The sequence below is a fragment of the Nerophis ophidion genome, linkage group LG01, assembly GCF_033978795.1.
Source record: "Nerophis ophidion isolate RoL-2023_Sa linkage group LG01, RoL_Noph_v1.0, whole genome shotgun sequence".
Taxonomy (NCBI): domain Eukaryota; kingdom Metazoa; phylum Chordata; class Actinopteri; order Syngnathiformes; family Syngnathidae; genus Nerophis; species Nerophis ophidion.
Genome location: NC_084611.1, coordinates 15,912,805 through 15,925,645, shown reverse-complemented (window position 1 = coordinate 15,925,645; position 12,841 = coordinate 15,912,805). Strand labels below are relative to the sequence as shown.

The window sequence follows — 12,841 nt, the reverse complement described above, 5'->3', positions numbered from 1 at the left end:
AAGACGCAGAAGGACATCTGTCCGCCTCAAATGTAGGTCAGCGCTCCTCCTGATTGCTGCGGCAAGACGGCCGAGTTACACGACGTTGGGCGTTGATAAGGTTTCATGATCCTCCATTGGCTGGATAGGATAGCCAGCTGTCAATCAATCATACGGCCGTCCACGCGAGCCCACCCAAACAGATGGCCACCAAGCCCCCCCCCCTCCAACCCACCCCACTCCGCATGTCTCTAAGCTCCTTACTGGTTTCATGCTTATCACTGATTTTATTATTTCTTGCACCAAATCTGTTATCATTGCTTATTTGCCGGCAAAACGCTGAGGACACTCCCAATTCTTCTTTTATCCGCCATGATACGGGCCGGCAGCAGATAGGCACCGAAAGAATGCACAAGGACAATAGCATTGGGGAGGGGGGTCTGAGGGTGGGATGTGATTTGGGGCAGGGTGGGGCGGGGAGTGTGGGGTGGGGGCGCCTCCCCTCCCCGGACACCCTGACCAGGCGGGTGTAGAAGGTGTCCCTGCTGGCATCTGCTGGAGCTCACATCGGACATCTCTTCAACAAGGTAAACATCTCCCTGCTTCTTTTTTCCACTCCGAGAAAGTTGCGGTGAAACATTTGCGGGTGTTCAGTTCCGAATCTTTTGCCACGTGAAGGTATTTGCTTCTTCCAGCTCCGAAAAAGACACAATTGTCCATTTTCACGGCTTTCGCTCTGAACTGTCTTTGTTTTTGTTTGTTTTTTACAAAATGTGCTTCCGCCGAGCTTGTATAATTCAGGAACACCATACCTACCGTCAAGAGTGGGTGTCATTTTTAGTTTTCGAATGAACCGCGATTTCCTATTTGTACCGATTCTTAACATGACAGACACAAAACATTGAGACAACGTTGATTATGCAGGTGAAATGTAACCAAATAGTTCTATTTAAAAATTAAAATTATGTTTATGTCTAACGTTGGATCCACATTACACAGCAGTTGCTTTTGTTCACTTCCTGTTCTCAATTTATTCACAATATTCTATACAAGTATCCATCCATCCATTTTTTTACGTTTAATGGTGCCTATCTCAGCTACAATCAGGCAGAAGGCGGGGTACACCCTGGACAAGTCGCCACCTCATCACAGGGCCAACACAGATAGACAAATCAATAATCCGTGAATTAAATTATTATCTGGATTATCGAGAAAATGAATGGATGAATGAAATAAATTCCGAAGGTTTATGTGTTGTGTATTGGTTTTTGGTTGACCAAAATTCAACGTCACAACCTGACGTTGATTAAATGTTGTCAAAAAGAATGTTGCTTCGTGTTGTGGAATATTGGTTGGGAATTGACCAAAATTCAATGGTCAAATCAAAGTCACAACCTGACATTGAATAAAGGTTGTGTTTGTGTTGTCGAATATTGCTTGGAAAATAATCGCATTTCGATGGTCAAATCAATGTCAGAACCTGGCATTGATTAAACGTTGTTACAAAGTATGTTTTTGCAATGTTGTATTTGTGTTGTAGAAAATTGGTTGGGAAATCAGCAAATTTCAATGGTCAAATCAACATCACAACTTGACATTGATTAAACGTCAAAAAGTATGTTGTTTCATCGTTTTATTTGTGTTGTAGAAAATTGGTTGGAATGCAGTTGTCAAATCAACATCAGAATCTGACATTGAATAAACGTTGAAAAGTATGATGCTTGAACATTATATTAATGTTGTAGAATATTGGTGGAAAAATGACCAAATTTCTATGGTAAAATCCTCCACGCAACAACCCGACATTGAATAAACGTCATTCAAAAGTATGTTGTTTCAATGTTGTGTTTGTGTTGTAGAATATTGGTTGGAATGCAAAGGTCGAATCAACGTCAGAACCTGACATTGAATAAACGTTGTTAAAAAGTATGTTGCTTCAACATTGTATTTGTGTTGTAGAATATTGGTTAAGAAATGACCACATTTCAATGGTCAAATCTACATCTCAACCGGACATCGATTAAACATTGTTACAAAGTATGTTGTTTCAACGTTGTATTTGTGTTATAGAATAATGGTTGGGAAATGACCAAATTTCAATGTTCAATCAACATATGTTGTTTCAACATTGTTTTTCTGTTGTAGAATATTGGCTGGAATGCAAAGGTCAACTCAATGTCAGAACCTGACATTGAATAAACGTTGAAAAGTATGTTGCTTCAACATTCTATTGGTGTTGTAGAATATTGGTTAAGAAATGACCAAATTTCAATGGTCAAATCAACATCACAACCAGACATTGAATCAAAGTTGTCAAAAAGTATGTTGTTTCAATGTTGTATTTGTGTTGTAGAATATTGGTTGGAAAGTGACCAAATTTCAATGGTCATATCAAAATCACAACCTGACATTGATTACACGTTGTCAAAAAGCATGTTGTTCCAATGTTATATTTGTGTTGTAGAATTTTGGTTGGAAAATGACCAAATTTCAATGGTCAAATCAACATCTCAACCGGACATCGATTAAACTTTGTTACAAAGTATGTTGTTTCAACGTTGTATTTGTGTTATAGAATATCGGTTGGGAAATGACCAAATTTCAATGTTCAAATCAACATATGTTGTTTCAACATTGTATTTGTGTTGTAGAATATTGGTTGGACTGCAATGGTCAAATCAACATCAGAATCTGACATTGAATAAACGTTGAAAAGTATGTTGCTTGAACGTTGTACTTGTGTTGTAGAATATTGGTTAAGAAATGACCAAATTTCAATGGTCAAATCAACATCTCAACCGGACATCGATTACACGTTGTTACAAAGTATGTTGTATTTGTGTTATAGAATATCGGTTGGGAAATGACCACATTTCAATGTTCAAATCAACATATGTTGTTTCAACATTGTATTTGTGTTGTAGAATATTGGTTGGACTGCAATGGTCAAATCAATATCAGAATCTGAAATTGAATAAACGTTGAAAAGTATGTTGCTTGAACGTCGTATTTATGTTGTAGAATATTGGTTAAGAAATTACCAAATTTCAATGGTCAAATCAACATCTCAACCGGACATCGATTACACGTTGTTACAAAGTATGTTGTTTCAATGTTGTATTTGTGTTGTAGAATATCGGTTGGGAAATGACCAAATTTCAATGTTCAAATCAACATATATTGTTTCAACATTGTTTTTGTGTTGTAGAATATTGGTTGGACTGCAATGGTCAAATCAACATCAGAATCTGACATTGAATAAACGTTGAAAAGTATGTTGCTTGAACGTTGTACTTGTGTTGTAGAATATTGGTTGAAAAATGACTAAATTTCAATGGTAAAACAATGTAAACCTGACATTGATTAAAAGTCATTCAAAAGTATGTTGTTTCAATGTTGTGATTATGTTGTAGAAGATTGGTTGGAATGCAATGGTCAAATCAACGTCAGAATCTTACATTGACTAATCATTAAAAAGTATGTTGTTTCAATGTTGAATTTATGTTGTAGAATATATTTAGGAAAATAACCAAAATTCAATGGTCAAATCAACATCAGAACCTGACATTGATTAGACATTGTCAAAAAGTAGGTTGTTTCAACATTGTATTTGTGATGTAGAATATTGGTTGGGAAAAGACCAAAATTCAATGTTCAAATCAATATCACAACCTGACATTGAATAAACGTAATTAAAAAGTATGTTGTTTCAATGTTTTATTTGTGTTGTAGAATATTGGTTGGGAAATGACCAAATTTCAATGGTCAAATCAACATATGTTGTTTCAACATTGTATTTGTGTTGTAGAATATTGGTTGGACTGCAATGGTCAAATCAACATCAGAATCTGACATTGAATAAACGTTGAAAAATATGATGCTTGAACGTTATATTTTTGTTGTAGAATATTGGTTGAAAAATGACCACATTTCTATGGTAAAATCAACGCAACAACCCAGCATTGAATAAACGTCATTCAAAAGTATGTTGTTTCAATGTTGTATCTGTGTTGTAGAATATTGGTTGGAATGCAAAGGTCAAATCAACGTCAGAACCTGACATTGAATAAACGTTTAAAAGTATGTTGCTTCAACATTGTATTGGTGTTGTAGAATATTGGTTAAGAAATGACCAAATTTCAATGGTCAAATCAACATCACAACCTGACATTGATTACACGTTGTCAAAAAGAATGTTGTTTCAACGTTATATTTGTGTTGTAGAATTTTGGCTGGGAAATTGCCAAATTTCAATGGTCAAATCAACATCTCAACCGGACATCGATTAAACGTTGTTACAAAGTATGTTGTTTCAATGTTGTATTTGTGTTATAGAATATCGGTTGGGAAATGACCAAATTTCAATGTTCAAATCAACATATATTGTTTCAACATTGTTTTTGTGTTGTAGAATATTGGTTGGACTGCAATGGTCAAATCAACATCAGAATCTGACATTGAATAAACGTTGAAAAGTATGTTGCTTGAACGTTGTACTTGTGTTGTAGAATATTGGTTGAAAAATGACTAAATTTCAATGGTAAAACAATGTAAACCTGACATTGAATAAAAGTCATTCAAAAGTATGTTGTTTCAATGTTGTGATTATGTTGTAGAAGATTGGTTGGAATGCAATGGTCAAATCAACGTCAGAATCTTACATTGACTAATCGTTAAAAAGTATGTTGTTTCAATGTTGAATTTATGTTGTAGAATATATTTAGGAAAATAACCAAAATTCAATGGTCAAATCAACATCAGAACCTGACATTGATTAGACATTGTCAAAAAGTAGTTTGTTTCAACATTGTATTTGTGATGTAGAATATTGGTTGGGAAAAGACCAAAATTCAATGTTCAAATCAATATCACAACCTGACATTGAATAAACGTAATTAAAAAGTATGTTGTTTCAATGTTTTATTTGTGTTGTAGAATATTGGTTGGGAAATGACCAAATTTCAATGGTCAAATCAACATATGTTGTTTCAACATTACATTTGTGTTGTAGAATATTGGTTGGACTGCAATGGTCAAATCAACATCAGAATCTGACATTGAATAAACGTTGAAAAGTATGATGCTTGAACGTTATATTTGTGTTGTAGAATACTGTTGGACAAATGACCAAATTTCAATGGTAAAATCAACGCAACAACCCGACATTGAATAAACGTCATTCAAAAGTATGTTGTTTCAATGTTGTGTTTGTGTTGTAGAATATTGGTTGGAATGCAAAGGTCAAATCAACGTCAGAACCTGACATTGAATAAATGTTAAAAAGTATGTTGTTTCATAGTATTTGTGTCATAGAATCAACCACTGTGCCGTGGCACACTAGTGTGTCGTGAGACTCAGTCTGGTATGCCAAGGGAGATTATCTAATTTCACCTATTTGGGGTAAAAATTATTTTTTGCAAACTAATTATAGTCTGCAAATGATGTGTTGTTTTTGAGTGTGGGTGCTGTCTAGAGCAAAGTTTTTCAACCACTGTGCCGCAGCACACCAGTGTGCCGTGAGATACAGTCTGGTATTCCGTGGGAGATTATGTATTTTCACCTATTTGGGTTAGAAATATTTTTTGCAAACCAGTAATTATAGTCTGCAAATGATGTGTTGTTGTTGAGTGTCGTGGTGTCTAGAGCTCGGAAGTGACCGTGTAATACTCCTCCATATCAGTAGGTGGCAGCCGGTATAGCTAATTGCTTTGTAGATGTCAGGAACAGCGGGAGGCAGGGTGCAGGTAAAAAGGTGTTTAATGCCCCTTAAGAAAAGGCATTGAAGCTTAGGGAAGGCTGTGCAGAACGGAACTAAAACTGAACCGGCTACGAAGTAAACAAAAATTGAATGCTGGACGACAGCAAAAACTTACTGTGGAGCAAAGGCGGCGTCAACAATGTACATCCGAACATGAGATGACAATCGACAATGTCCCCACAAAGAAGGATGAATACGACTGAAATATTCTTGATTGCTAAAACTAAGTAGATGCGGGAAATATCGCTCAAAGGAAGACATGAAACTGCCCCAGGAAAATACCCAAAAATGAGAAAAAGCCAGCAAAATAGGAGCCAAGACAAGAACTAAAACTCCACACAGGAAAACTCAAAATAGGTGGTGACAGTACACCTACTTTGAGACAAGACCTATATTGCTTGGTTATGGTTTAAAGTCGTATCCAACAATTGCAACAACGTTTTACTGTCAATTGAGATTTGTTTTTTAATGATTTCTGCCGGTGGTGTGCCTCCGGATTTTTTCAACGCAAAAAATGTGCATTGGCTCAAAAAATGTTGAAAAACACTGGGTTAGGAAATAACCAAATTTCAATGGTCAAATCAACCTCAAAACCTGACTGATTAAATGTTGTTAAAGTAGTGAAGTGAATTATATTTATATAGCGCTTTTCTCTAGTGACTCAAAGCGCTTTACATAGTGAAACCCAATATCTAAGTTACATTTAAACCAGTGTGGGTGGCACTGGGAGCAGGTGGGTAAAGTGTCTTGCCCAAGGACACAACGGCAGAGACTAGGATGCCGGAAGCGGGGATCGAACCCGGAACCCTCAAGTTGCTGGCAAAGCCGCTCTACCAACCGAGCTACAAGTATGTTCTTTCAACGTTGTATTTGTGGTGTAGGATATATATATATATATATATATATATATATATATATATATATATATATATATATATATATATATATATATATATATATATATATATATATATATATATATATATATATTTATTTGTTCATCTGAGTTGAGTTGAGTTTGAGTTTATTTTACTTTTATTACTACTTACTTTTACGTTTATTATTTACTTCCTGTTCTCATTTTTTTTTTTTTTACGATATACTCCATAAGTAATAACAATAAAAATGAATAGATTAAAAAAAATAATCGGTGGACAAAGTTATTTTTTTTAGATTATCTAGAAAATGAATGGATGAAAAAAATTAATTCAGAATGTTTGTGTGTTGTACGTGCGTATTGGTTGAGAAAATACCAAAATTCCATGTTCAACTTCACAACCTGACGTTGATTAAACGTTGTCAAAAATAATGCTGTTTCAACGTTGTATTCGTATTGTAGAATATTGGTTGGGAAATTACCAACATTTATTGGTCAAATCAACACATTGATTACAATCATAGCCACCAGCAGCGCGAGCGATTCGGACCGAGAAAGCGAAAATTTCCCCATTAATTTGAGTAAGGATGAAAGATTCGTGGATGAGGAAAGTGAGAGTGAAGGACTACAAGAAGAAAAAAGACGAGGGCAGGAGCGATTCAGATGTTATTAGACACATTTACTAGGATAATTCTGGAAAATCCCTTATCTGATTATTGTGTTACTAGTGTTTTAGTGAGATTATATAGTCATACCTGAAAGTCGGAGGGGTGTGGTGACCGCCAGTGTCTCTGAGTGAAGCCATGGCGGAGCCAAGAAAGTCAAAGCTGCCTCTTTGACAGCTGCAGGAAGAACGACACAAGTTCCGCTCATGTCTACGGTAAGAGCCGACTTATTACCACAATTTTCTCACCGAAACCTGCCGGTTGACATGTGGTAGAGAACCATGTTCGATGTTGCCATATTTTTGCTGAAAGGATGTAGTAGAGAATATCCACGATAGAGTTTGCAACTTTTGGTCGCTGATAAAAAAGCCTTGCCTGTACCGGAAGTAGCAGACGATGTGCGCGTGACGTCACCGGTGTGAGGGCTCCTCACATCTGCACATTGATTACAATCATAGCCACCAGCAGCGCGAGCGATTTGGACCGAGAAAGCGAACATTTCCCCATTAATTAGAGCGAGGATGAAAGATTCGTGGATGAGGAAAGTGAGAGTGAAGGACTAGAAGAAGAAAAAAGACGAGGGCAGGAGCGATTCAGATGTTATTAGACACATTTACTAGGATAATCCCTTATCTGCTTAGTGTGTTACTAGTGTTTAAGTGAGATTATAAAGTCATACCTGAAAGTCGGAGGGGTGTGGTGACGGCCAGTGTCTGTGAGTGAAGCCATGGAGGAGCCACGGAAGTGGCAGCTGCCTCTTTGACAGCTACAGGAAGAACGACACAAGCTCCGCTCATGTCTACGGTAAGAGCCGACTTATTACCACAATTTTCTCACCGAAACCTGCCGGTTTACATGTGGTAGAGAACCATGTTCGCTTGACCGCTCTGGTCCATATTAAAGCTTCACAACAAACAAAGAAACACCGGCCGTGTTTAAGTTGCTAAAGTCAGCTGACCACATTTCCGTCCTTTGATGAAGCCCAACAATCTGGTATCGATTTTTCAGTATCGATCCACACGCCACGAATTTCCAGGGTTTTGTCTTTCTTCATGACAGAATGTTCAAAAAAGGAGTAGGAGGAAACAAGAGTTTATTCCGTAGAAGTTGTGAACACGTTTATTTGAACTCTCACCACAGTGATAAATAAACACATAAGTAAAAGTAAATAATTGTTAAATACATTAGAAAAAATAAAGTTCTCAAAAATAATAGTCAGTTAATTTATGCTTGTCATTATGAGAGGAAAGTTTTTTAATAAGGTTGAAGATGTTAATCAGGATTTTTCTACTTTTTAAACAATTTATTAAAGTACTACCTACTTTTTCCCTACACTTTGAACCCCGCGGCTTCTGAGACATTGCAGCTAATATTCTGGATTTTTCTTTCGCTGATGGCTATAGAAAAAATAAAATCATGTTTTGTATTTAAAAACAATTAAATACGCAGAAAATGTGTGTTTTTTTGTTTGTGCAATGGCGCCATCTCTTGGACGCATTTGCCCACTACAGGTGCCGCAGTGTCCTTCCGTTTATGGGTAGAAGTTTTTTCTTCTTTTTTTTTTTCAACCGGAGCACCGTTTGATCTCCTAGCCGTCCATAACGTTCCCGCTCGTATAATCACTAACTCGATTCAGAATTTTATAAAAAAGATGGAAAAAAAATTAACATTTTTTTATTTGTTTTTCTAAGAATGAATTTATAGGCCATCTCCACATAGACAGGATGCATTTTTTCTAACCACCTGCTTTGTAAAACCCATCCATCCATCCATTTCTACCGCTTATTCCCTTCTGGGGTCGCGAGGGGTGCTGGCGCCTATCTCAGCTACAATCGGGCGGAAGGCGGGGTATACCCTGGACAAGTCGCCACCTCATCGCAGGCTTTGTAAAACTTTCATGATAATTATTGTACCAAATAACAAGTGAGAATCGGTTTAAATGGAGAATCGATTCTGAATCGAATCGTTACAGGTGTTAATATTAAGGCACCTGACGATTATACTCGATTCTGGTTCTTTTAGGGTCCAAAAAGTCCTAAAAACCTTAGACAGGACTATTTTCAAACAGTCAATACAGTGGTGTGTGTATGTTCTTGTATTTCTACCCTTCTTGAGACAACAAGGAAAAGCAGCTTCCATATGAGGAGGTGTGAACAAGTTAGGATATAAGCCATGGTCCCAATACAGAAAAGCATTGCATCTAACAGAGAATGTCTCATTTGCACCCCTGGTGGTGAAATCTATCAAAATGAGGGTGGTCCCAAAAAGGAGGGATTTTTCAAATTGACTGTGTCGGTTTCAAAAGTGCTCCCCCCTATGGTCAACATATGAAATAACAAGTGTATGTAAAAATGTGAAGTGCTCCCCCACTGGCCAACACATGTAACAACAAGTGTGAGTAAATCAATTGAAATGCACCCCCTTTGGCCAGAATTAATAATAAATTAAAAATATTTTAAATATTTGTGTAGAGAAATACTGTAATAACATGAAGTAAATAATAAAGATTAAAAACCAATTACAGTCAAAATATTTGAAAAAATATTCACTCAAAGCAGTCTTGTTTTCACAATGTGTTGACTTTTTTCTTATAAAATCGGGAACAATTTCTCATATTCTTTCTGTTTCTGTACTATTGCAATCGTTCCCGCAAAATTATTACTTTTTTTATGCAAAGTGGTGATATTTGTCATAAAAAAAATCTAACTTTTACCACACTGTTGCCAATTGTTTTGTTGTTCTTTTAAATAGTGACATTTTTTGACATTTTTAGTATTTTTTTCAAAATAAAATTGTGACTTTTATCGAATAAAAATTACGACTTCATAAACTTGCCAAAATGTTCAGCATTTCTTGTAAAATTGCGGCTTTTATTGAGTAAATTCCCACTTTTATCATAATATTGCACACGTTCAGTTTTTCTCGTAAAATGACGGCTTTTATTAGAATTCCGCCAAAATGTTAAGTTTTTATTGTGAAATTGTGAACTTTTTCTTGTAAAAATTATTTTTTTTATAATATTGCAATATTTTCTCGTAAAATGATTACTTTTAGGTAAAAGGATTCTTTTTTTTACTGCAAAATGGTGACATTTGTCGTCCAAAATTATGACGTTTAACACAATATTGCCAATTTTTTGGGTTGTTCTTGTAAAAAAGTGAAATGTTTTTACATTTGACATTTTGTTATTATAATTTTGCCAACATTTTTAGGTTTTCTTATACAATTGTGTCTTATCGAGTAAAATGACGACTCTTCAGAAAAATGCCCAAATGTTCAGCTTTTTTTTGTAAAATTGCGACTGTTATGGAGTAAATTCCAACTTTTATCATAATATTGCACAAATGTTCAGTTTTTCTTGTAAAATGACACATTTTATTATATTTTCGCCAAAATTCAAAGTTTTTCTTGTAAAATTGTGACCTTTTTTTTGTAAAAATTCCAATTCATTTTTCACAACAAGCTTTTTTATATTTGCTTAGTACGTATATATTATTAATCTGGTAAATACATATCTTTATATATCTAGGAAGTTTGGTCCTAAAGAAGTAGGCATTTTTCGTAGGTCTCAAGAAGGTAACAAATACAAGAAAGTGTGTGTGCGTGTGTGTGTTCTTGTATTTATGTCCTTCTTGAGACAACTAGCAAAAGTATCTTCCATATGAGGAGGTGTGAATAAATTAGGACATAAGTCATGGTCCCAATACGGAAAATCATTGCATCTAATAGAGAATGTCTCATTTGCACCCCTGGTGGTGAAATCTATCAAAATGAGGGTGGTCCCAAAAAGGAGGAATTTTTCAAATTGACTGTGTCAGCTTTAAAAGTGGTCCCCCTCTGGTCAACATATGAAATAACAAGTGTATGTAAAAATGGAAAGTGCTCCCCCTCTGGCCAACATATGTAACAACAAGTGTGTGTAAATCATTTGAAATGCGCCCCCTTTGGCCAGAATTAATAATAAATAAATAAAAAATGTCCGGCTTCCCCCTGACAGTTTGTCTACGTTTTAGCTTTTTCCTCTGTTTCCCCTGTGTTTAGTATTTCCTGTCCTTAGTTCCTGCCTAGTGCTCTTATTTTGGTTCAGCTTCCTGTTTGTCTCCCTGTGTCCTGTTTTCACTCAGCTGCGGCTGATTGGCATCTGGTCACACCTGATGTCAATCGGCCAGCTCCTATTTTACCTGCTTGGTTCCTCCAGTCACTGCTGGATCATTGTATTGTTGTTGCCACATGTCACTCTTGTCGTGCTACCTGTCGTGTTGTTTTGTTACAGCTTCTACCTGTCATGCTACATTTTGTCCTGGTCGTCGTAGCGGTAAGCTGTTTCTGTTAGCATTAGTTATTTCCAGTTTTTTTGTTTGCTATCCACTAGCTTCCATGCTAAAGTTCCTTTTTATTTTCTAGCTTTCAGTGCTAGCTCACTTAGTTTGTTCTTGTTCTATTATTTATATTAAATAATGTCTTCATATCCAATGCCTGCCTCCATCTCTGCATCTCGGGGTTCGACAACAACAAACACCCCTGACAAAATTAAATATGTATATAGAGACACTTTAATAATGTAAAGTAAATAATAAAAATTAAAAACCAATTACAGCCAAAAGATTCACTCAAAGCAGTCTTGTGCTCACAAAGTGTTGAATTTTCTTATAAAACTGGGAATAATTTTTCATATTCTTTCCGTTTCTGTAATATTGCAATAGTTTCCCGCAAAATTATTACTTTTTATGCAACATGGTGACATTTGTCATAAAAAATCAAACTTTTACCACAGTGTTGCCAATTGTTTTGTTGTTCTTCTAAATAGTGACCTTTTTTGACATTTGACATTTTTTAACATTTTTAGTATTTTTTTTTTTTTTTAAATAAAATTGTGACTTTTATCAGGTAAAATTACGACTTCATAAACTTGCCAAAATTTTAAGCATTTCTTGTAAAATTGCGACTGTTGTGGAGTAAATTCCCACTTTTATCATATTGCACACATGTTCAGTTTTTCTTGTAAAATGACGACTTTTATTAGAATTCTGCCAAAATTCAAAGTTTTTATTGTGAACTTTTTCTTGTAAAAATTATTATTTTTCACAACAATCTTTTTTTATTTTTTCAGAATATGTATATATTAATAATGTAAATACAAATCTTTATATATCTAGAAAGGGTGGTCCTAAAGAGATAGGCATTTTCCAGAGGTCTCAAGAAGGTAACAAATACAAGAACGTGTGTGTGTGTGTGTGTGTGTTTGTGTGTTTGTGTTTTTGTATTTCTGTCATTTTTAGACATCAAGGAAAAATATCTTCCATATGAGGAGGTGTGAACAAGTTAGGACATAAATTATGGTCTCAATACAGAAAACCATTGCATCTAATAGAGACATACTGTCATAACTTGAAGTAAATAATGAAGATTAAAAAAACAATTAAAACAAAAGATGTAAAATAAAATAAAAAAATCACTCAAAGCAGTCTTTTTGTCAAAATGTTGGGAACAATTTCTCATTCTTTTCTGTTTCTGTAATATTTCAATATTTTCACGTAAAATTATTACTTTTTTATGTAAAAT

At 35.3% G+C, this 12,841-nt stretch overlaps 1 protein-coding gene across 3 annotated transcripts in view; it reads left to right on the top strand.

The window, feature by feature from the left end:
- Positions 1 to 465: 465 nt before the first annotated feature.
- Positions 466 to 12,841, top strand: part of LOC133550997 (tenascin-like) — a 274,146-nt gene continuing 261,770 nt past the window's right edge. For all 3 annotated transcript variants that reach the window (XM_061897231.1, XM_061897222.1, XM_061897238.1), the window contains exon 1: positions 466 to 566. The gene's annotated coding sequence lies outside the window, so the exon portion shown is untranslated. The remainder of the gene's footprint in view (positions 567 to 12,841) is intronic.